The 24288-nt window shown below is 38.2% G+C and overlaps 1 protein-coding gene across 4 annotated transcripts in view; it reads right to left on the bottom strand.

The window, feature by feature from the left end:
- The window catches only part of LOC149124544 (uncharacterized), a 657427-nt gene that overhangs the window by 434047 nt on the left and 199092 nt on the right, over positions 1 to 24288 (bottom strand). The window contains exon 2 of one of the 4 annotated variants that reach the window (XR_016212831.1): positions 1386 to 1411. The exons of the other annotated variants lie outside the window; for them this stretch is intronic. The gene's annotated coding sequence lies outside the window, so the exon portion shown is untranslated. Of the gene's footprint in view, positions 1 to 1385; positions 1412 to 24288 lie in introns of those variants that run through there. 4 annotated transcript variants of the gene reach the window in all.

Genomic DNA, 24288 nt, shown 5'->3' with positions numbered 1-24288 from the left:
AGAAGAACAGTGAGGATTGGAAGGCAGGCAGGATGGAAAGAATTACAATGCTCCTAAATTTCTATTTATGAAATGCATGAAGCTTGTATGCCTTCAAAAACAGGTTTCTGAGGAAAAACAAAGAACACTAAAAATAGAAACAAATGATAAAACAAATATTTTACCATAAACTGAATATTTCACATATGTACACATATCAGATTTAGGATATGTTTATTATTCCTGTATTTTTAATGTCACAAATATTGTGTTATCAAATACTTTTCTACACAAACTGAGAATACCATGGATTTTTCATTTTTAGGCTAACAATAATGAAAGTACAATAAGGCTCAAAATGTGTGTATATCAAAATAAAATGTATAGCCTTATGTTTGTACCAGAAAATAAAAACTGTGAAACCTCAGAATTAAAGTTAAAAGAAAGGATATAATAAAAAAATCAATCAATGAAAGACAATTGACAAATGATGAAAGAAAATTTAGAAACCAAACAGCTGATTCTTTGAAAAGATCAACAAAAACAATTTTTAAAATAATCCATTCTTTGAAGTACTTGATGCTTTATACTTCCTTGCTATGATATTTGGTATAATAAAGGCATCTGTAATATTTAAGAAAAATAAGACCTTATTACCCTGATCATGAAAAGGAATTCAAGTCAACAACATGAGGAATTAAAGATGAATCCCTATAGATTCTACATCTATTACAATGATCACAAGAAGATACTACTAAGGACTTTACACTAACAAATTCAACAATTAAAATGAAATTTAACAAAGTCCTTGAAAAATACAACTTTACTAAATTGACAAAAGATAAAACAACGTGTAATCCTAGGTGTTTTATTTTCATGCTCAAATTGCTTTCTCATTTCCATTATGATTTCTGCTTTAATCCATAACTAATTTCTAAGTTCAGAGTTTTAAACTGATATATTTCTAATTTTATTCTAACGATAATTAGAAAATACATCTCTATTATTTCAAACCTTTGAAACCTTATCTTAATTTATGGTTCAGTACAGGGTATGTTTTTGTAAAGTCCACAAGTAGCCATTTGAAAACAATGTGAACTCTGAATTGACTGTTTTAAAAATTACATATATTTCAATTTTGTTAAATTTCTTAATATGTAAACTTTCCATGCCCTGAACAAATTTTTTGGTCTTTTTTTGTCTGTACCTGGGAGAACAGATGTTAAATCTCCATCTTTCAGTGTCAGTATGTTTGTTTATCTTGCTAGTTTTTTCAACTCATGCTTTATATATTTTCAAATTTTGTTACTAGTTGCATACAAATTTAGAGGTTTCATATCTTCTGTTTGACATTAAGTGTTATTAAGTCTTTAAGTGTTATAAAGTATTATAAACCTTACTCTCTGTCTCTTTCTCTCACTGTCCACTCTGCCTGTCAAAAAATAAAAAAAATAAAAAATAAAAAAATAAAAAAGGCCGGCGCTGCAGCTCACTAGGTTAATCCTCCACCTTGCAGCGACGGCACACAGGGTTCTAGTCCCGGTTGGGGTGCCGGATTCTGTCCCGGTTGCCCCTCTTCCAGGCCAGCTCTCTGCTGTGGCCAGGGAGTGCAGTGGAGGATGGCCCAAGTGCTTGGGCCCTACACCCCATGGGAGACCAGGAGAAGCACCTGGCTCCTGCCATCGGATCAGAGTGGTGCGCTGGCTGCAGCGCGCTGGCCATGGCGGCCATTGGAGGGTGAACCAACGACAAAGGAAGACCTTTCTCTCTGTCTCTCTCTCTCACTGTCCACTCTGCCTGTCAAAAATAAATAAGTAAAAATAAAAAAAAATAAATGAAAATAAAAAAACGTGTTATAAAGTCTCCTTATTACTTCAAAGGGTATTCTATCTTAATAAAGGTAATTTTTGTTGACGTGCTCTATGGTTCACTAGGCTAATCCTCCACCTGCAGCGCTGGCACTCAGGTTCTAGTCCTGTTTGGGGCACCGGATTCTGTCCCGGTTGCTCCTCTTCCAGTCCAGCTCTCTGCTGTGGCCCGGGAAGGCAGTAGAGGATGGCCCAGGTCCCTGGGCCCTGTACCCGCATTGGAGACCAGGAGGAAGCATCTGGCTCCTGGCTTCAGATCGGCACAGCGCACTGGCCGCAGAGGTCATTTGGGGAGTGAATCAACGGAAGGAAGACCTTTCTCTCTGTCTCTCTCTCACTGTCTAACTCTGCCTGTCAAAAAAAAAAAAAGATAATTTTTGTGGCTATTATTTGAGTGTTTTTATTTATATAAGGTACAAAAATTTCATGGATTTCATATGTTCAGATTTAGGAGCATAGTGATATTTTACGTATTTTCTATTCTTTACTTTTAACCTGTCTTTGTTGTCAATCTATTTTCAGTATGTTTCTTATAAAACACATACATTTGGGCTTTGATGTATTCCTTTTTCATTCAGGCTGATAATCTTATCTTTTAATTGAATTGACTATTTACATTTTGTTCAAATAAGAAAATCATTGGGGTTATGCTTAGTATTTGGTGATTTATTTTCTATTTCTTTTGTTTTTTATTCCTTTATTTTTGTTTTCTTTCATGTTTTGATGAAACAATTATTTTTTATTCTCCTGCGTATTCACATATTAATTAGCTGTTATCCTAGAGACTTCGATGCACACCCTTCACGTACTACATTTTACCTTAACTGTTTTCTTTTGTCAAACTTTATTTAAGGTAAGTGAATTTTTATGTATCTCATATATACAGATTTAGGAACACAGTGATACTTCCCACCCTAACCTCCCTCCCACCCAAGCTCCAACCCTTCTTCCTCTTCCCTCGCCCATTCCCTCTTTTAATTTTTACAAAGATCTACCTTCAGTTTACTTAATGATCATGAAGTTAACCCTATCCTAAGTAACAGAGTTCAAAAAACAGTATGACGGGAGAAAAAACTGTTTCTCAACGGCAGGCACAAGGGATATAAACAAGCTTTGAATCTCAAAATGTCCATTTCACTTCAGTACATTATATTTTAGGTACTTCTACTACTTCCCAAATAACAAGATAAAATTATAAGCATTTAATTCACACAATTCTACCATTTCCTTTATTGTTTCCATATACCTTCCTTTTAACATTTGTTACAATTTTGGCAAAAATACCACTGTTGTTTTAAAGAGTATTATATAGTATTTACCCATACAAGTATCTTTCCATGTTTTTTATTACTTCTTTAAAGATTTTATTTATTTGAGAGGTAGAGTTATAGATAGTGAGAGGGAGAGAGAGAAAAAGATCTTCCATTTGCTCGTTCACTCCCCAGATGGCTGCAACAGCTGGAGCTGAGCTGATCCAAAGTCAGGAGCTTCTTCCAGGTCTCCCACATGCTTGCAAGGGCCCAAGTGCTTGGGCCATCTTCCACTGCTTTTCCAGGCCATAGCAGAGAACTGGATCACAAGAGGAGCCGCTGGGACCAGAAGCAGCGCACATATGGGATGCCAGCGCCACAGGCAGAGGATTAACCTACAGTACTCATTTCTTAAGTATTTCTTTATTAATTATTTATTTCTTTACTCCTTTTTGCAGTGTGTCAAGATTCACTTTTCTTCAGCCTGATGAACTTCTGCTAATATTTTTTATACTACAAGTGTGTGCTGCTGGTATCAAACTGTCTAATATTGGGGCCACTCTGTGGCACAGTGGGTAAAGCTGCCTCCTGCAGTTCTGGCATCCCATATGGGTGTAGGTTTGAGTCCTAGCTGCTCCACTTCTGATCCAGCTCTCTGCTACGGCTAGGAAAGCAGCAGAGGACGGCCCAAGTCCTTGGGCCCCTGCATCCGCGTGGGAGACATGGAAGAAGCTCCTGGCTTTGGATCGGCACAGCTCTGATTATCGAAGTTATTTGGGAAGTGAGCCAGCGGATGGAAGCTTGCTCTCGCTCTCTCACTCTCTCTCTCTGCCTCTGCCTCTCTAAGTCTGCCTTTCAAATAAATAAATAAATCTTTAAAGAAATTGTGTAATATTTTCTTTGTCTGCAAGAACCTTTATTTAGACTTTAGTTTTGAAGAGTATTTTCAATCTATTTAAATTGACATTTCTGTCTTTTCAACTCCTTAACAATAACAACCCATTGTTTTTTGTTTGTTTGTTTGTTTTGACAGGCAGAGTGGATAGTGAGAGAGAGACAGAGAGAAAGGTCTTCCTTTGCCGTTGGTTCACCCTCCAATGGCTGCCAAGGCTGGCGCGCTGTGGCCAGTGCACCGCGCTAATCCAAAGCCAGGAGCCAGGTGCTTCTCCTGGTCTCTCATGGGGTGCAGGGCCCAAGCACTTGGGCCATCCTCCACTGCCTTCCCGGGCCACAGCAGAGAGCTGGCCCGGAAGAGGGGCAACCGGGAAAGAATCCGGCGCCCTGACCGGGACTAGAACCCTGTGTGCCGGCGCCACTAGGTGAAGGATTAGCCTTATTGAGCCGCAGCGCCGGCCAACAACCCATTGTTTTCTAATTTTATAACGTTGTTTAAACACTGGCCACCAAGTTTATCATTGCTAGTTTTTATGTAATACATTTTTTATTTCCTAACTTGAAGATTTGCTTTTGGCCTTAAGCAGTTTGACTAATTTTGCAGTTTTTTTAAATAAAGATATTTTAAACCTTTGAAATAAAGGTTTATATAATTATAATACCTGTAATCCTAACTGTTCCTAAGAGGTAAAGAAAGGAAAAATTTTAGACTTAAAATGCAGTTAATATCATTAACATTTCCCAGAAAGAGATTAACAATAATACTGTGTCTTATTTTTTAAAATAGGATCTAAAAATATTGGGACATTTGGAGAAATAATCCCTGTGAAAGAAATACTAGAATCACTGAATCCTTTCAGATATCGATTTATCTTAACATCCATCCTCAATTCACACCCTCACAAAATCAGCAAATTTATATTTTAGCCAAATACAAAAGCAAATGTATGTGGTTTATCCCTATTATTTACAGAACTGTGTTCGTTAAATTTCCTTTCTAAAATTTATTTATGACCTCCAAATCAGTATTCAAGGATCTTGCAAGGTCATTTGTAGGTACACATAAATGGTAAATGATTTGATTTACCTGCCAAACCCATCTCCAGTTGAGGTCAAACAAGGTAGACTCTTCTGCTTCTCATAACGTAAACAATGATCTTTTTCATAATTTCAAGTCAGGTTTTTGCTTTTTTGTGCATTTTGTTGGTGGCTGTAGCACTTAAACTTGAGCTCAATATAGTGTGTAGGTGCTGGTTAGTGTTCCTTAACACAAGAAAGCCAGGATGTGCCTCACGGGGGGAAAATAACGTGTCAGATGAGCTTCATTCTGATGTGAGCTATCATGCTAGGGACCAAGATTCAGTGTCATTGAATCAACAATACATGGTAGACAACACATGAGTTTAAGCAGAAACACATAGAAAAGTTACATATTCATTGTTTGACAAAAGTGTTTTCCTGAGAGGCTTACAGGAACCTAACCTTGTATTTCCCCTAGGAGTAAGGGTTTCATATTCACAAATTCTGCATTGATGGTGACTTTACAGACCTTCCTTAAATAAAGAGAATCTGCTACAATGGACAGTAAAATTGAATAGTAAGCATAAAGTGGATAGTTTCAGATTTTAAATACTGTTGAGCTAGGAACTGTGATGACAGTACACCCAATGTAAGTTGGATTTCTAAAACCAGTTGAACTATTAAGAATATATTCTGCACAAACACAAAGTCTCACTTTTGTTTGGTCAAAGAGGGACTTTCTTTACCTATTTAATGTATTTCTCAACTAAAACATACTAGCTCTCAACATGGCAGCAATCACCCAGCTTGGCTATTCCTATCTTTCAGTTCTTGTTTCACTAATTGAGGTTGTCTGCAAGTATTCTCAGCATTTATGAAAGAGACCATGCAATAGGGGTGACTTTCTATGTGGTCACGTTAGGAGGCACTCATGCCACATTGTTCTAGCCCTACTGAGGTGGCACAATGAAGAGGTTCACCGTGGACAGGCTGAAGTCAAACCTCCAAGCTGCAGTGCAGCTCTGCCCCTTGCCAGCTGAGGGACACTGGACACACTGCCTAAATTCTCTGTCCCTGCATCTCCTCATTATAAAACGATGAAAATACTACCTCAAGGAATGGGGAAGGTTAAATAAGATAATGGTGATAGAGTGCTTAGAACACTGTACCATTTGAGATGTTTAATCACTTATCATTCTTATTTAACAGCTCTGTGTTCAAAATAAAGATGTGTTAGGTGAAATGAGAATGTTGAATGGTTAAACTAAAGAAGCCTTCAATAAGCTAAAAGCGAGAAGTTGGGTGACCTGCAGGACAGTATTTTTCTTCCTCCTCAGCATATGAATTACAGTAAGTCACAGATATACAGATTGATTACCTATTGATCAAATCTATAGATGATATAAAATAGTATGAATTCAGTTCAAAAGTGTTATTTTTCCATGGAATTGATAGATTTTACTGTTACCAAAATTATTGTTCTAAAAGTTGAAACTGAATTTAGAGTATCCTATTAATCCTCTCCTGATGACAATTGCATGCATACATTTTGAAAGCATTTCCATTTGTCTTCAACCAAAGATTTCCTGACTGAATTTTCACCATAGTGAGAGAGAAGCTTCCAACACTATGGAAATCAAGAGTCCTGCCAAATTCTATATAGGTAGCACACCTGGATTATTAATTTCAGTTGTAGATAGATTGGGGATGAAATTTTGGTGATATGTTAAGTTTAACCAAAAGAAAGCAGGAAATAGGAAAGTAACACATGCCCTTATGAACAACTCAAAAAGCTAATAATAGGAAAGATGGGTGGGCAGAAATGCATTCATATCTGTTGTTCAGGAAGGAATGAACATGTTTGGATTACCATAGCACATGAAGATGGAAGAGCACTATTAGAAGTTGAATTTCTGCTAAACAAAAGACAACTTTGTAGTGATTATACCTTTCTCAAAACACAATAGGCTACCTTGAAAGAAACTGATTTTTTTAATGAGCTAAAGAAGCTTCTAGGCTTCCTTAGAACTATATTCATCTCTCACTAGTTTTGATGAATAAAGTGAGATCCAGGAGAGTATGTAAAATAGGGGCAATAGTTTAAAACCAAATTCTGAATCATATCCTTTATGGATAGTCATGAATATGCAGTGTTCTCGGGCATAATCTCCAAATGCTTTGCAGACAATAAAAAGGAAATTGAAAGTACATGAAGAGTTTGATATATCTTAATATACTCTACTTTTACAAACTAAAAAGGTTTATCCTAAGCTCTCCAAATAACATAAGTGAGTCGTCACTTCTAAATTTAAAATTCATGCAAACATAGCAATAGCTTGTCATCAAAAATTGAATGTCAGTTTTAATCCCATTTTTATAAAAAAAATCAAGTTTTAAAAAGTCAAATTGATGAACCATTATAGACTTTTCAATTCCATTTTTTCATTAACTTGATTTTAATCCAGTGCTTGTTAAGAGGTCAATTGCAAGTAAGTAATTATCAAAGGCTCTCAATAGAGAACTACTGCTGTGATTAAATAGCCCCTACTCCTTGTTGCTCAGGGCTAACACTTACCCATTGAGTCAAAACAAAGAGGCAATCTGGAACCTGAGAAAATTTCAATGTTCTTATTAGAAATAGCATGTTCCCCAAGACATAGTTACTCAAACCCTTGTGTTATTCCTTAGTTGTGAGTTTAGAAATAGCTACTTGCCAAGCAGTATTTCATTGCTGTGTTTTACATTTACAGTGCTTTCTCGATGGTTGAGAATATACTGAGAGTACTGGCTGCTGGGACCCCACCAAAAATCTCTTAGCACTCGGACTTCCTGTAGCAGAATCCAATGGTAATCACAGTGCCTGCCATCTCTGGAGCTAAGAATTTTCTTCATCCATGGAAATATGTTCTACTTTTGTGCCTGAGTTGAAAGGGAATTCACATCTTGAGTAGCAACCTCCAACTAATGCAGATGGAGGTGAATAAATATCCCACATTCCTTGTGCCTTGTGTGGGACAATTCTGGGAAGTTTCTACAGCACTACCAGTGGTCTCCAGGGGAATTAAGACCCAGTTGCTAAAAGCTGTAACCAGCTCATTAATCACCCCAAAATCCCTTCCTGGTCTCATTTCCACCCCATCCTGGTGGTGTTCCCTGGGATTATATCGTAAATAAATTTGCCTGCTTCACATCTGAGTCTAAGGCTTCAACTTTGAGAAAAGTTATGCTTATAAAAATACTATACTGATACTTAATTATTAGGGACTTTATGTCTATATTCCCAATTTTTATTAATGTGGCAATTTTACTCAAAGTATAAAAACAATGTTGCACAGACTTGAACATGAACTATTATATTCTACAATATGGATGATGAGCAAAAGAAAGGAGAATAGAGCATGCGTTTGCCACAGTGGTTATGATGCCACTAAGGAAGTCCATATCCCATTTTGGAGGGCCTGGGTTCAAGTCCCAGCTCAGCTCTCTATTTCAGCTTCCTGCTAATGTGTACTCTGGGAGGTAACAAGTTAGTTCAAGTGGTTGGGTCCTAGCTACCCATATCAGAGACCTGGATTGAATTCCAGGTTCCTGGCTTTAGCCTGGCCCAGCACCATCTGTTATGGGCATTTGGACAGTGAACAAGTGGACAGAGAATTTCACTCATTCTTCTCTCCCCTCACTGACCCTCCTCCACTTTCTGCCATTCAAAAATATGAAAATAAATTCTATTTTTAAAAAGTAGAACAAATCAATATGCACTATATGACAGATTCATATACATTTTCAAAGCAAAGAAGGCTAATCTTCAATGTTATAAACCAAGGCAGATTATAGTCATGGGGAACAGCATGCCAAAGCTACAACAAAGAGAACTTGTGGTTGCTAACTCTATTCTACTTCCTGTATTTCCTTCTCTAGTTTATAGCTACTCAACTGCATCCACTTTATGTGAATTCATTAAGCTCTGCACTTAATTTTAGTGCTTTTTAAGGTTTCCATGTTGTTTTTAAACAAATTCTATTTTAAAGTTTTAGGTAAAAATTAGGTACTGTAGAACACTTAACAACCCTCAAAGAGTTATTTTCTTCAAGCTGATTTTGTCTTAGGTATCACCAAAGACTCTGTGAACATGTTTTCAACCCATTGCAGTGTGCTCTGACTTATTCTCGCAGATTTTCAAACAGAATGTCAGCCACAGTTATTCCTAAATATATTGACTTTACTACTCATAAACTCGTGGTCATTTAGCATTTTTGAAAACGCAAATTTTGACTGATGTTCAATCAAATCTCCATGCCCAAAATGTTTTCTAATTTCACATCTGGCCTTTGCAAAGGCTTAACACACTGATTACTGTTACCTTCTAATCTTAGGAAAGCTTTAAGGAGGCAAAAGCTGCATCAGGAATAGAAAGCACTATTCTCTTAAGATTTACAAAAGGAACCTATGAAAACAAAGCAAGCAAACAAATCTTTTGCCTCGCATAGCTGAGAAAATTTTTGATAAAGGAAGAGGAAGAAGAGAAATTCTTTAATTCATCCCCCCCACCCCAAAGAAACCTTTTACTTAAGGAATACAGACTTCATGCATTTCATAAGTATAACCTTAGGAATTTAGTGGTTCTTCCCACCATACCTGCCCTCCCACGTCTCCTCTTCTATCCTCTCCCATTTCCAGTCTCCACTAAGACCTATTTTCAATTAACTTTATACACAGAAAACCAACTGTATACTAGAGTTCAAACAATTTCCACAGTATAACAAACCAAAAATCAAAACCAAAAAAACTGTTCCTCAACTGTTGAGACAAGGGCTGTTCAAAGTCACTGCAGCTTGAAGTTCATTTCATTTTTTTTGAAAGTTAATTAACTTTAATGAATGATAACTTTAAAGAATGATACATCTTTTGGAAGCATTTAGGCATAATTATAATACAACTCTTTAAGGACAGAGGTCCTGTATGGGAAGTTAGTGCACAGTGACTCTTGTTACTTTAACAATTAACACTCTTATGTATGATGTCAGTGATAACCCAGGCTCTTGACATGAGCTGCCTAGGCTAAGGAAGCCTTTTGAATCCACAAACTCTGTCAGTATTTAGACAAGGCCATAATCAAAGTGGAAGTTCTCCCTTCAGAGAAAAATACTTCCTTCTTTGATGACCACTTCTTTCCACTGTGGTCTCACCCACCGAGATCCTTCATGGAGGACATTTTTTGCTTTAACGTCTTGGCTTTCCATGCCTGAAATGCTCTCTTGGGCTTTTCAGCTGGATCGGAATGCCTTAAGGGCTGATTTTGAGGTCAGAGTGCTATTTAAAGCAACTGTCTGCTGCATGGACTGCTTCCAATGTTGGAGCATTCATTCCTTTTTAATTCTATTATTATTACTAGACCCTTAATCCTATCCTTATGATCACTTTAATACTTAAGATGATATTTTTACCACCCAGTTTAAGGGATTTGGGGGTCCCGTGGCAAGTTTTTAAACTGTACCCTTAAAGTAAGTCCTTAGGAATCTTTGCAGAACTATACAGCTTTAGAGTTACAAACTTTATACGCTTCATAATTACAACTTTAGAAACATGGTGATTGTTCTCACCATGTCCACCCTCCCACCCATACTCCCAACCCCTTTTCCTCCTCCTCCATTTCTTATTTCCAATCTTATTTTTTACTGAGATCTGTTTTCAATTGACTTTACACACATATGCTTAACTCTATGTTAATTAAAGAGTTCAACAAATAGTATAAAAAACAAAACTGTTCCTCAACAGTCAAGACAAGGGCTGTTCAAATCATTGCTTCTCATAGTGTAATTTCACTTCTACATATTGCCTTTTAGGTGCTCTATTAATTATCACACTTCACTAAAAACACGGTCCCTGGAAGAGAAATTTTTATGCATCCCCTGGTTTATACCACTCACAAATTCTTTAATTACATTATAACGAATTGGTTTAAACTCTCTCACATAGGGTTTTAACAATTCTGTTTTAGAATGCTTTCTACACCATAGAGGTTGAAAGACAATATTTCATTATTTTCCTTTGAATCACCTCTCAAGAATGCATTCTTTTTGTAGTTATTGACATAGATATCCTTCAATTTTTCTGTATCATCAACTCATTATCCCAGCTGTTTGTCTTCAAATAGTATTGAACACATTATATCCTAAAATAGTTAATTCTCAGATTTGCATGACTCAACATCATCTGCAGACCTTACTAAAACACAGACTTCTGGGCTCTATTTCCCAAAGTTTCTGATTCGGTAGATCTGCAAGAGTTCAACACAACTTACATATCTAGCAAAGGTCCAAACAAGTGATGAAGACAATGCTGGTATGGGGACTATACTTTGAGGATGAATGCCTGACATCCCACTTCCATATAATTCATTAAGTTCTCTAGAGTCTCATCTCCTTTTGTGCTCAAATCTCTAAGAAAATATTTGGCAGCTCCTTTGCTGACTTTCCAAATAATATTGCTGCAAGATGCATTTTTTTTACCCCTTCCATTCTCTTGCTCTGAAATAACTAAGCCTTCCATTTTGTTCTATCCTACTTTTAAAATGATTCTCCTAAATCTGTTTTCCTTCCCCTTTCTATCTCCCTCTGCCTCCACTCTTCTCCCTATATTTCTTTTTAACTTTTATTTTATAAATATAAATTACCAAAGTACAACTTTTGGATTATAGCGGCTTTTTCCTCCCATAACCACACTCCCACCTGCAACCATCCCATCTCCCACTCCCATCCCATTCTTTGTCAAGATTCATTTTCAATTATTTTCATATACAGAAGATTACCCACACAGACACAAAAAATAGAGAGTACTGTTTTAGTAGTTTTACCATTAATTCACATAGTTCAACACATTAAGGACAGAGATCCTACAGGGGAGTAAGTGCACAGTGACTCCTGTTGTTAACAAATTGAACTCTTGTTTATGGCATCAGTAATCACCAAGGCCCTTGTCATGAGTTGCCAAGGCTATAGGAACCTCTTGAGTTCACAAACTCCGATATTATTTAGACAAGGCCATAGTCAAAGTGGAAGTTCTCTCCTCCCTTAAGAGAAAGGTACCTCCTTCTTTGATGGCCTGTTCTTTCTCCTGGGATCTCACTCACAGAGATCTTTCATTTAGGTCTTCGTTTTTTGTTTTTTGTTTTTTTCCCACAGAGTCTTTGCTTTCCATGCCTGTGAAACTCTCATGGGCTTTTTAGCCAGATCCGAATGCCTTAAGGGCTGATTCTGAGGCCAGAGTGCTGTTTAGGGCATCTGCCATTCTATTAGTCTGCTGTGTATCCTGCTTCCCACTTTGGATTGTTCTCTTCTTTTTAATTCTATCAGTTAGTATTAGCAAACACTAGTCCTGTTTATGTGATCCCTTTGACACTTATCCTATCATTATGATCAGTTGTGAACTGGAACTGACCACTTTGACTAGTGAGATGGCATTGGTACATGCCACCTTGATGGGTTTGAATTGGAATCCCCAGGCACATTTCTAAATCTACCATTAGGGGTAAGTCTGAGTGATTATGTGCCAAACGGTGCATCTCCTCCCTCTCTTATATTTAACAGGGATCACTTTTCAGTTAAATTTAAACACCTAAAATTAAGTGTGTGTTAATTAAAGAGTTAAACCAATAGTATTAAGTAGAATAAAAAAATACTAAAAGGAATAAAATAGTAAGTTGTTCCTCGACAGTCAGGACAAGGGCTGATCAAGACATTGTTTCTCATAGTGTCCATTTCACTTCAACAGGTTTCCTTTTAGGTGCTCAGTTGTCACTGATCAGGGAGAACATATGATATTTGTCCCTTTGGAACTGGCTTAATTCACTCAGCATGATGTTTTCCAGATTCCTCCATTTTGATGCAAATGACTGGATTTCATGTTTTAATGCTGTAAGTACTCTATAGATTACATGTCCCATAATTTCTTTATCCAGTCTTCTGTTGATGGGCATTTAGGTTGATTCCAGGTGTTAGCTCTTGTAAATTGAGCTGCAATGAACATCGAGGTGTGGACAGCTCTTTTATTTGCCAATTTAATTTCCTTTGGGTAAATTCCAAGGAGTGGGATGGCTGAGTTGTATGGTAGGGTTATATTCAGGTTTCTGAGCAATCTCCTAACTGATTTCCATAGTGGTTTTACCAGTTTGCATTACCACTAACATTGGATTAGTGTCCTTTTCCCCCACATCCTCACCAGCAACTGTTGTTAGTTGATTTCTGTATGTAAGCCATTCTAACCTCCCCCTATATTTCTATCTCATAGGTTATCTTTGGCTCTCCAAATCATTCCTTTTGCTTTCAGATACAAAGGTTTTCTCACGACGCAATGCAACATCTCCATGAGTGTCATGTTTATGTCACTGACATGTATTCACACCCATGCTTTTATTCTTCTTCATGGCCATACACTACATTATTTATTAAATTGTATTTCTTCACCTTTTAATCTCATATCCAAAAATTGGGTTCCAGAATTCAAAATTCTTTTTTTGAGTAGCAACAACTTCCTGCCTTAGTTTCTGTTCCCTCATTACAAAGTCTATAAGGCATCAGATCAACATCAATCTGGCTTTGACACTTTCTTAGAAATCTTAACCCCACTGTCATGAGGTTACCTAAATTCATTTACTTAAAATTTCCTAGTTCAAACCTGAAAAAGAAATAAATTGGCTCTACTCATTTTATGCCGCCACATAGATTGCTAATCCATGAATTTATGAGTCAATTTCAGACATTTCTGGTCCAGCTAGCCATGGGAATGGGACCAAGGTGATATGATATAAAATTATTTTCTAGACAGCCAGAATAAATAATGTGGTACTGGCTGATAGATATTCACATGATTGGGTTACATAATGCAATATGACCAACAAGACATAAGTAGTCATGGATTCTTGAAGTGGAATGATAGAAATTCTGGATCAAAATGAAGAAACCAAAAATAACATTTTGCAACTTAAACTGAGATGGTGCAGCCAGCATTGTAGCACAGTGGCTTAAGCCGCTGCCTGTGATGGCAGCATCTCTTATTGAAGCACTAGTTCCAGTTCTAGCTGCTCCACTTCTGATCCAGAACCCTGCTAATGAGCCTGCAAAGGCACCGGAAGATGGTTCAAGTACATGGGCCCCTGCCACCCACCTGGGAGATGAGGAAGGAGTTCATGGCTCTGGGCAGGCCCAAAGTTGCCCATTGTGACAATTTGGGGAGTGAAGCCCTAGTCTATGAAAGAGATTCCTCTCCTCTCCACTCCATCTCTCTCCCTCTCTCTCCCCTTTGTTTTCCCCCCTCACCATCACTCCACCTTTTAAATAAAAATTGAATTGGTTAAGTAAAACAAGAATTTCGAATAATATCTCATTAACTTCTCACAATTCAAGAGGATGAAAGCAGGTAGAAGAAAAGTTGAGGGCTCCTCTATTTCTACTAATATAGATGCTAATTTAAGACAAATTAAAGAAAAAGGATTACTAAAATAGTGGGTTTCCTTCCTGATACAGGGGCTAGTATCCCCAGAAAGAATGCCAGATACAGTCACACCATGTCCCTGGACATGAACCTAGACTGAAGGTCGCATAAAGAAATACATAATCATGGCCGGTGCCACGGCTCACTAGGCTAATCGTTAATCGTCCGCCTGCGGCAACGGCACACCAGGTTCTAGTCCTGGTCTGGGCGCTGGATTCTGTCCCGGTTGCCCCTCTTCCAGTCCAGCTCTCTGCTGTGGCCCGGGAGTGCAGTGGAGGATGGCCCAAATGCTTGGGCCCTGCACCCCATGGGAGACCAGGATAAGTACCTGGCTCCTGCCATCGGATCAGCGCAGCACACGCCTGTAGCAGCCATTTAGGGGGTGAATCAACGAAAGGAAGACCTTTCTCTCTGTCTCTCTCTCTCTGTCTAACTCTGCCTATCAAAAAAGAAAAAGAAAAAGAAAAAGAAGTTTCCTTTTTGGTGTTCAGTCAGTTGTCACCGATCAGGGAGAACATATGGTATTTGTCCCTTTGGGACTGGCTTATTTCACTCAGCATGATGTGTTCCAGATTCCTCCATTTTGTTGCAAATGACTGGATTTCGTTGTTTCTTACTGCAGTATAGTATTCTAAAGAGTACATATCCCATAAAGGAAACTTGTTGAAGTGAAAGGGACACTATGGGAAACGGTGACTTGATCAGCATAGCCCTGACTGTTAACGAACAACTTAATACATTATCCCTCTTAGTAGTTTTTTTGTCTGTTCTACTTAATATGACTGATTTAATTCTGTAATTAATACACAGTTATTCTTATGTGTTGAAATTTAACTGAAATGTGATCCCTGTTAAACATAAGAGTAGGAATAAGAGAGGGAAGAGATATATAATTTGGGACATGCTCAAGCTGACTTGCCCCAAATGGTAGAGTTAGAAACATACCAGGGGACTCCAATTTAATCCCATCAAGGTGGCATGTACCAATGCCATCTCACTAGTCCAAGTGATCAATTTCAGTTCGCAATTGATCATAATGAAAGGACTAAGAGTCAAAGGGAGCACATAAGCAAGTCTAGTACCTGCTAACACTAACCGATAGAATAAATAAAGGGGAGAGTGATCCAACATGGGAAGTGAGATACTCAGCAGACTCATAGAATGGCAGATGCCCTAAATAGCACTCTGGCCTCAGAATCAGCCCTAAAGGCATTCAGATCTGGCTGAAAAGCCCATGAGAGTATTTCAGGCATGGAAAGCCAAGACACTCTGGCAAAAGATCTCTGTGAGTGAGATCTCAGTGGAAAGAACAGGTCTTCAAAGAAGGAGGTACCTTTCTCTGAAGGGAGGAGAGAACCTCCACTTTGACAATGACCTTGTCTAAACAAGATAAGAGTCGGAGAACTCAAGGGGCTTCCATAGCCTTGGAAACTCATGACTGGAGCATAGGGAGATTACTGATGCCATAGACAGGAGTGTCAATTGGTAAAGTCAACAACAGGAGTCACTGTGCACTTACTCCTCATGTAGGATCTCTGTCCTTAATGTGCTGTGCATTGAGATTTAATGCTATAACGAGTACTCAAATAATATATTTCACTTTGTGTTTCTATGGGGGTGCAAACTGTTGAAATCTTTACTTAATGCATACTAAACTGATCCTCTGTAAAAAAAAAAAAAAAAAAAAAAAAAAAAGAAAAGAAAAGAAAAGAAAAGAAACTATCAACTCCCAACTTGACTCTCACTGGGATTAAACATGACAATAGGTCTGATCTGATTTCATCATCATTAAAAAAAATCATCTATTATTTTTCACTTTATGTTTCTGTGTGGGAGCAAACTGTTGAAATCCTTACTTAATGTATACTAAGCTGATCTTCTGTATATTAAGATAATCGAAAATGAATCTTGATGTGAATGGAAGGGGAGAGGGAGTGGGAAAGGGGAGGGTTGTGGGTGGGAGGGACGGTATGGGGGGGAAGCCATAGTAATCCATTATTCGTACTTTGGAAACGTATATTCATTAAATAAAAGTTAAAAAGAAAAAGAAAAAGAAAAAGAAAAAGAAAGAGAAAGAGAAAGAGAAAGAGAAGAAAAGAGAAGAGAAGAGAAGAGAAGAGAAGAGAAGAGAAGAAAAGAAAAGAAAAGAAAAGAAAAGAAAAGAAAAGAAAAGAAAAGAAAAGAAAAGAAAAGAAAAGAAAAGAAAAGAAAAGAAAAGAAATATACAATCACACTTTAACCTTTTTTTAAAGGCAAGGAAATTTACCGTGGGGTAGTATTACAATGCATGTCAGTTTGCTACAATTAAAACTGCACTGGGGCTGGCCCTATGGCATAAGAGGTAAAGCTGCCACCTGTAGTGCCGGCATCCCATGTGGGCACCAGTTCGAGTCCTGACTGCTCCACTTCCAATCCAGCTCTCTGCTATGACCTGGGAAAGCAGTGGAGAATGGCCCAACTCCTTGGGCCCCTGCGCCCACATGGGAGACCTGGAAGAAGCTCCTGACTCCTGGCTTCAGATTGGCGCAGCTCTCGCAGTTGTGGCCAATTGGGGAGTGAACCATCAGATGGAAGACCCCTCTCTCTCTGCCTCTCCTCTCTCTGTGTAACTCTGACTTTCAAATGAAAATAAAATAAATCTTTAAAAAATTAGATCAGTGCACAAGTACATTAGTGATTTAGTATATATTTACACAAGTCAATTTACAATATATTTAAATTTACTTGGGAATTATAAAATGTGCCATGTTAATAGTATTGGAATACCCATTATAAATATAGGAAGATAAGAAATACTGATTAGCCACTTTCTTCACATAAATAGGGAAAATTTTCAGTTAAAATTAAAGATCTAACTGCACGATTGTGATACAAGAAAGATGGAAACATATCTTAATGAAGACATGACACAGAAATAAAAGGCATAATTACATTTGAACTATAGGAAAGGTCCTAAGGTAAAGATCAGAACTTGTAAGATAAAATGATTGTCTTTATAATTCTTGTATGCATAGTAGCCAAAAGAGGTCATCATCATGAAATTACTTTAACATTTTCTGAATTTCAAGTAGAGAATTTTAAAAGGAATCCAAGAGCCATTAGTTTCCCTAATGAAAGAAAAAAAAATTTATTAATGATTCCTTTGACTAGTAACAAAAGTGAACTGTGTAATTAAGCAATAAAAATAACTTTGAATTCCAAAAAGCAGAAATGGTATAGACCACTTTAATCACGATGCTAGCAAAGTATTTAAAAACCCAGTCAAGAAGCAAATTTAGAAAACAAAGTCAAACTGTTCTAAATAATTCCTAGGATGAAGAAGAAAAAAAATCAAAGCTGTAATTAAAGATTATTCAGCATATACAGTAATGGGGAAATTCTGCTTGTTGACCAATGAAGAACTAGTTTGGGCTGCTAGGTTCCTCTAACAAATTGTAATTATGAAGCCAATAGAAACAAAAGGGGGAGAGCTTAGATCCAAAGAAATAATCGCTGAGAACCCCTTGCATGTTCTCAGAGGGACAAGAAAAAGGAGTTCATGTCTGTCTTTTATTTCCTTAGACTCACAAAGAGTGCATAAGGTAGTGCTCAGGTTCACCACAATTTTTCCACTTTATAAAAGGTAGAGTTATAGCCCTAGGGTATGCGGTGCTCACAAGCAAAAATATCTAGACCATAAGGACTATGTGATAAATTTTACAAAAATGTCCACACCCATATACCAACATGTCCATTCCTACATGCTTGTCTTACAATGTAATTGACATCCTTACTACCACCCCAGTAAAATGTGTTGTCTATCTTCTTTCCCTTTAAGTTTGGGCAGAGCCTCATGCCTTCCTCTAGCAAAAGAATTGATGCTATATGACTTTTATAGCTAGGTCAAGAAAATAATGCACCTCTACTTGGTATTCTTGTCTGTCTGTCTGTCTATCTCTCTCTCTCTCTTCCTCCCTCCCCACCCCCACCCTGTTCTTACCTCCATTACTCCTTCTCTCTCTCAAAAATCAAAGCACATTGTTTTATAGTCTGATAATTCAATGTGATTAATGCTAATGCTGTCATTGGTGAGATCTAACATTGTTATATATTCTTTTGTCACAGAATCAGCCTTATTTCTTTGTTGATGTACTGTCTATGATTATGGTTTAAAGCAAACATTTACTTTGGTGGAGAAAATATTTTTTCTGCCAAGGGTTACTCAGATATATTTTTTTTTTTTTTTGACAGGCAGAGTTAGACAGTGAGAGGGAGAGAAAAAGGTCTTCCTTCCATTGGTTCACTCCCCAAATGGCCGCTACGGCCGGTGTACCACGCAGATCTGAAGCCAGGAGCCAGGTGCTTCCTCCTGGTCTCCCATGCAGGTGCAGGGCCCAAGCACCTGGGCCATACTCCACTGCCCTCCTGGGCCACAGTAGAGAGCTGGACTGGAAGAGGAGCAACCGGGACAGAACTGGTGCCCCATCCGGGACTAGAACCCAGAGTGCCGGCACCACAGGCAGAGGATTAGCCTAGTGAGCCACGGCGCCGCCTACTTAGATATTTCTAATAGTATTCATAGGCCATACAAAATCATCAGCTTAAAAATTAGCCTGCTATAGATTTGTTGAATTTCTAACAGCATTCATGGGCCATACAAAATTATCAGCTTAAAAATTAGCCTTCTATAGACTTATTGAATATCAAGTTCTGCCAGCAGTTGCCCCGGCGAGGCCAAATGATTTTGTGGGCCTTTTACCTCCCACGTGCCAGATGTTCCTTACCCCTGCTGGCAGATATTGAGAAACTTAAGCTCGCATCTGTTCTATATCTTCTCCTTCCATATTTATCTATGATAAAAATTGTTTTAGTCCATGTACTAGGTTTCTCCTTTTCCCCAGAGTAATAAGACAAATTTCTGATTTTACAAAGGACTACATTTTGGAAAAAACCAAAGGGATTAAAATAGCAAATATATCAAGAAACTATTAACTTGTCCTTAAAATTTCAAATGAGAGTGCTGAAAATTGTAATCATATGTGGACAACTCTCCAAAATTTTCACTTTCAACTATTTCTTTGGGGAAGAATCTACATATGAGGTCTCCTTTCACAGAGATTATTTGAGCTTTGAAATCGCCAAGAACATCTGGAACTCTCCAAGATGACCAAGCAGAGATTCCCAGTATTTGCCTCTTCCTCCACAAAGAAGAATCAAAATCCAATTACATACCAGCATGTCATTGTGAATGCCCAAGAGAGGACACTGAAACTCAAGGAGATGTAGCAGCCTCTTAGGAACAGAGATCTAGGACGATAATATAATGAGAGATACAAATTACACCAGCAGCTACCATGCCAAAACGCCAAATTAGAGGAATCCTCCCACTGCACGGGAAAAGGTCAATGTCAAATCCCAGCAGACTCCACGCAGGGGGATGCTGGCTGTCAGAAATCTTAATTACAGGACAGATCCAAAGTCATCACAACTTCGGAATCTACTACAGGGAGCTCCCTCCTGGACATGTGATACCTTAGCTTCAGAAAAGGAACTCATGTTGTCTTGCCCCAGCCCTCCAGCGCACAGGCTATACTAGTGTGATGCTATCATAAGACAGGAGTCACTGTTAGAATTCATAATGCCCTAAGGTACAGAAGGCCCTGCATATCCCAATCCCTGGGGTCCACATTTATTTCATCACACTACCAAAAAGGACTACAGCTTTATGACCCAACTAGACCCAGTAACACAACTACTCTGACCCAAGCAGTGCCTCGGCATTACAAGAGACAGTTTGATACAGGAGGGTGAGTCTTACCCCCAGGACCTTAGAAGCAGGGACACTGCCCTTGAATAATGAGGCCCCTCTCTCCATACTGCCTCCTTCTACCCAGGGCAACACACACCCCTGCAGACGGCCATATGCTCCTGCACACTGGGATAGCTCTGCTGTTCCTGCTCCTGCTTCCACTCGGTTTAACACAGACAGCCATGCATGTCTGCCAGGCGGAGATTGGGCTGGCACCCCTGCAACTCACCCCATCTCCACTTCTGGTTGGTAAGATAGTTGTGCACACTCACTGGGCTTCAAAGGCGGCACTACCATGACCGTGAACTCCATGACCAGGATCCATACTCCTTGCTGGAAGTGACAGAAGCCTGGCTGCCTGTACCATCACTGCCATCAATTACAGAAGATGCAGGGAGAGTATGCTACGGCAGTCAACCGAAACTAAAGACAAGGTAGCCTACCACACTGGCACATGAAGACAAACCTTGAAGAAAAAGATTTAATCTGCAAATGACATCTTTAGTAGTTATAACCTATTTGCTACATATGCAATTTTCAATGTCAGGACACAAAAAAGTATGAAAAAGCAAGGCAATATGATGCTTTCAAAGAAACACAATCATGCTCTACTATCATGCTAAGAAAAGGATACTGCTGAAATGTCTCAAAAGAATTATAAGAATATTTAAAAAGACAACACAGTTTAACAAAATTAGTACATTTTGAATGAAAAAACAAAAAAATTAAGATCTTGAAAAAGAACGCAACAAATCTTAGAAATAAAGAATTCAATAAGTCAAATAAACAAATGCAAGTCTCAACAGAGTAGATCAAGCATAAGAAAGAATATATGAACTTTAACACGTCTTTTTAAATACCCCATTCAGACCCTCCTGCCACCACCAAAAATAAAGAATGATGAAAAAAGACAGCCCTCCCCAAGACCACTGAGACACCATTTAATGAGCAAACATTCAGATTCTTGGAATTCCTGAAGAGGAAGAGAGGACTAAATGCATAGAAAACACATTTAATACAAGAACTGATAAAAATTTCTCCAATAATTGGAAAGATATGACATGTATGTATAGAAGGCTCAAAGAACACCAAATAAACATGACCATAAAAGATAATAACCATGAAATATTATACTCAAACTATCAAAGTTACAAAATAAGAGAGAATTCTACAATCTGCAAGGGAAAAGCACAAAAAAGGGGCTGGTGCTGTGGAGCAGTGGGTTAACCCCCTGGCCTGAAACACCGGTATCCCCTATGAGCGCAGGTTCTAGTCCCGGCTGCTCCTCTTCCGATCCAGCTCTCTGCTATGGCCTGGGATAGCTGCAGTAGATGGCCCAACTCCTTGGGCCATTGCACCAATGTGGGAGACCTGGAAGAAGCTCCTGGCTCCTATCTTCGGATCTGCGCAGCTCCGGCCAATGCGGCCCTCTAGGGAGTGAAAAAGTAGATGGAAGACCTCTCTCTCTCCCTCCCTCTCTCTGTAACTCTGTCTTTCAAATAAATAAAATAAATCTTTAAAAAAAAAACTATAAGGTAACCCCATTAGATTAAGAGCATAATTTTCAGAAGAAATTTCATGGATGAGAAGGGAATGGAATGAAATCTTCTACATTCTGAAGGAGAAAAATCTGCTAAGCAAGAATATGAAAAGCATCATGGCTGGCCTTTATAAATGAAAGACAAAATGAGACTTTCTAAGAAAAGCAAAAACTAAAGAAATTTATTACCACAAGCCAGCCTTGCAAAGTATAGTTAAAGGAGTCCTAAATACAGCTGCAAAAAAATAAAAATAAAAATAAAAACTGCCATCATGAAAACATATGGAGGTATAAAACCTGATAGAACAAAACGTATTCCAAAACAGCAGAAGAAATGTGGAAAATGACAAGACTAGGCCATCATTTATCAATAATACCTTGAATGTAGATGGATAAACTTCCTAATTAAAAAATACAGACTGACTGAATTAACTAAAAATATAAATAAACCCAATGGTGCGCTGAGTAAAGAAACTCATTGACTAAAAATGAAAGAATGGTAAAGTATTCCATGCAGACAGAAACCAAAACTGAGCAGGAGTAGCTATATTAGTATCAGACATAACAATTTTTTGACTATTTTAAAATGTACTTTATGTGACTGAAATTGAACAACTTTTCATTTAGTTACTGCTTATAGCTTTTTCTCCAGCTGAATTACAGTCTTTTTTGTTTGCTGAACTCTTTATTTAGTAGAGCCATTAAGCCTTTGGGTATAATGTAAATTTAAATGTTATTTCAAAAATAAATATTAAATTAAAAACATAAATTCATTTCCTGTAAAAAGTCTTTAAGACAAAAACTATGAGACAAAAATGATCAGAGCATAATGATCAAGTGATCAATTCAACAAGATATGGCAATTGTAAATGTATATACACTTAATGCCAGAGCACCCAAATTTCTAAAAACAAACATTAGCAGATGTAAATAGACAGGTTCTAGTACAGTAAGAGTAGGGGACTTCAATCATCAGTGGATGGATCTTCCACACAAAAAATGAACCAAGAAATATCGAACAACTGTAGACCAAATGGATCTGACATTTATAGAGTATCTCACACAATAGCTGCACAATATCTATTCTCTTCATCAGCAGAAGGGAACATTCTCTAGGACAGATGACCAGGTCACAAAGCAAATCACAACAAGTATTTTAAAAATTGAAAATATATCATGTGCCTTTTCTGACAATGGATCAAAACGAGAAACTGAAAACAGAAGCCTATGAATTTTGCAAATAGACAGAGAATGTACTTCTGAATAAACAATGAGCAACTGAAGGAATCAAAAGTAAAATTTTTAAAATTCCTAAAAATGAATGAAAATGGAAACAATTGAATCATGACAACTTTATAAAGTCAGACATGAAGAAAGTAGGTTCCCTATGTCTCTCTGCTTCCTCGCTCACCATGTGATCGCCCCCCCTACCAAAATGTCTGAACCAATGAGGTTACCCAGTTTGGACTGTATATCTTCAAAACCATAAGATGAAATAAATGTTTCCCTTTATAACTTACCTCCTGTAAGCTACTGTGGTTAAAGTAATGCAAAGCTGATATATACACTAATAATGAGGGAAGAAGTCACAACCACAACTCCAGTCACACTAACTACAAAAAAAATAAAATGTCTTAAAATAATTGTAAGCAAGGATGTGAAAAATCTCGTTAATGAAAATTATAAAACACTAATGAGGGGCTGGCGCTGTGGCATATAGGGTAAAGCCACAGCCTGCAGTGCCAGCAACCCATATGGGCACCAGTTTGAGTCCTGGCTGTTCCACTTCCTATCCAACTCTCTGCTATGGCATAGGAAAGCAGTAGAAAATGGCCCAAGTCCTTGGGTCCCTGCACCCGCGTGAAAGACATCCAAGAAACTCCTAGCTTCAAATCAGCGCAGATCTGGCCATTGCAGCCAACTGGGGAGTAGACCAGAGGATGCAAGGCCTCTCTCTCTGCCTCTCCTTCTCTGTGTAACTCTGCCTTTCAAATAAATAAATAAATCTTTTTTAAAAAAACACCAATGAATGATATTGAAGACACACAAAAATGGAAAGGTGTTCCAGGCTCATGAATTAGAAGAACAAATATTGTTAAAATATACGCTATTGGGGCCGACACTATGGCACACTAGGTTAATCCTCCTCCTGCACCACCAGCATCCCATATGGGTGCCGGTTCTAGTCCTGGTTGCTCCTCTATCAGTCTAGCTCTCCGCTGTGGCCCAGGAAGGCAGTGAAGGATGGCCCAAGTGCTTGGGCTCCTGTACCTGCATGGGAGACCAGGAGGAAGCACCTGACTCCTGGCTTTGGATCAGCATAGCTCCAGTCGTTCGTTGTGGCCAATTGGGGAGTGAACCAATGGAAGGAAGACCTTTCTGTCTCTCTCTCTCACTGTCTGTAACTCTACCTGTCAAATAAATAAATAAAAACCTTTTAAAAAATATACACTATTACTC

This window comes from Oryctolagus cuniculus, chromosome 9, assembly GCF_051225735.1.
Source record: "Oryctolagus cuniculus isolate XC-2025 breed Fujian yellow rabbit chromosome 9, ASM5122573v1, whole genome shotgun sequence".
Lineage (NCBI taxonomy): Eukaryota > Metazoa > Chordata > Mammalia > Lagomorpha > Leporidae > Oryctolagus > Oryctolagus cuniculus.
Note: the sequence above shows the minus strand (reverse complement) of the source record. Positions and strands in the feature narration are given on the sequence as shown.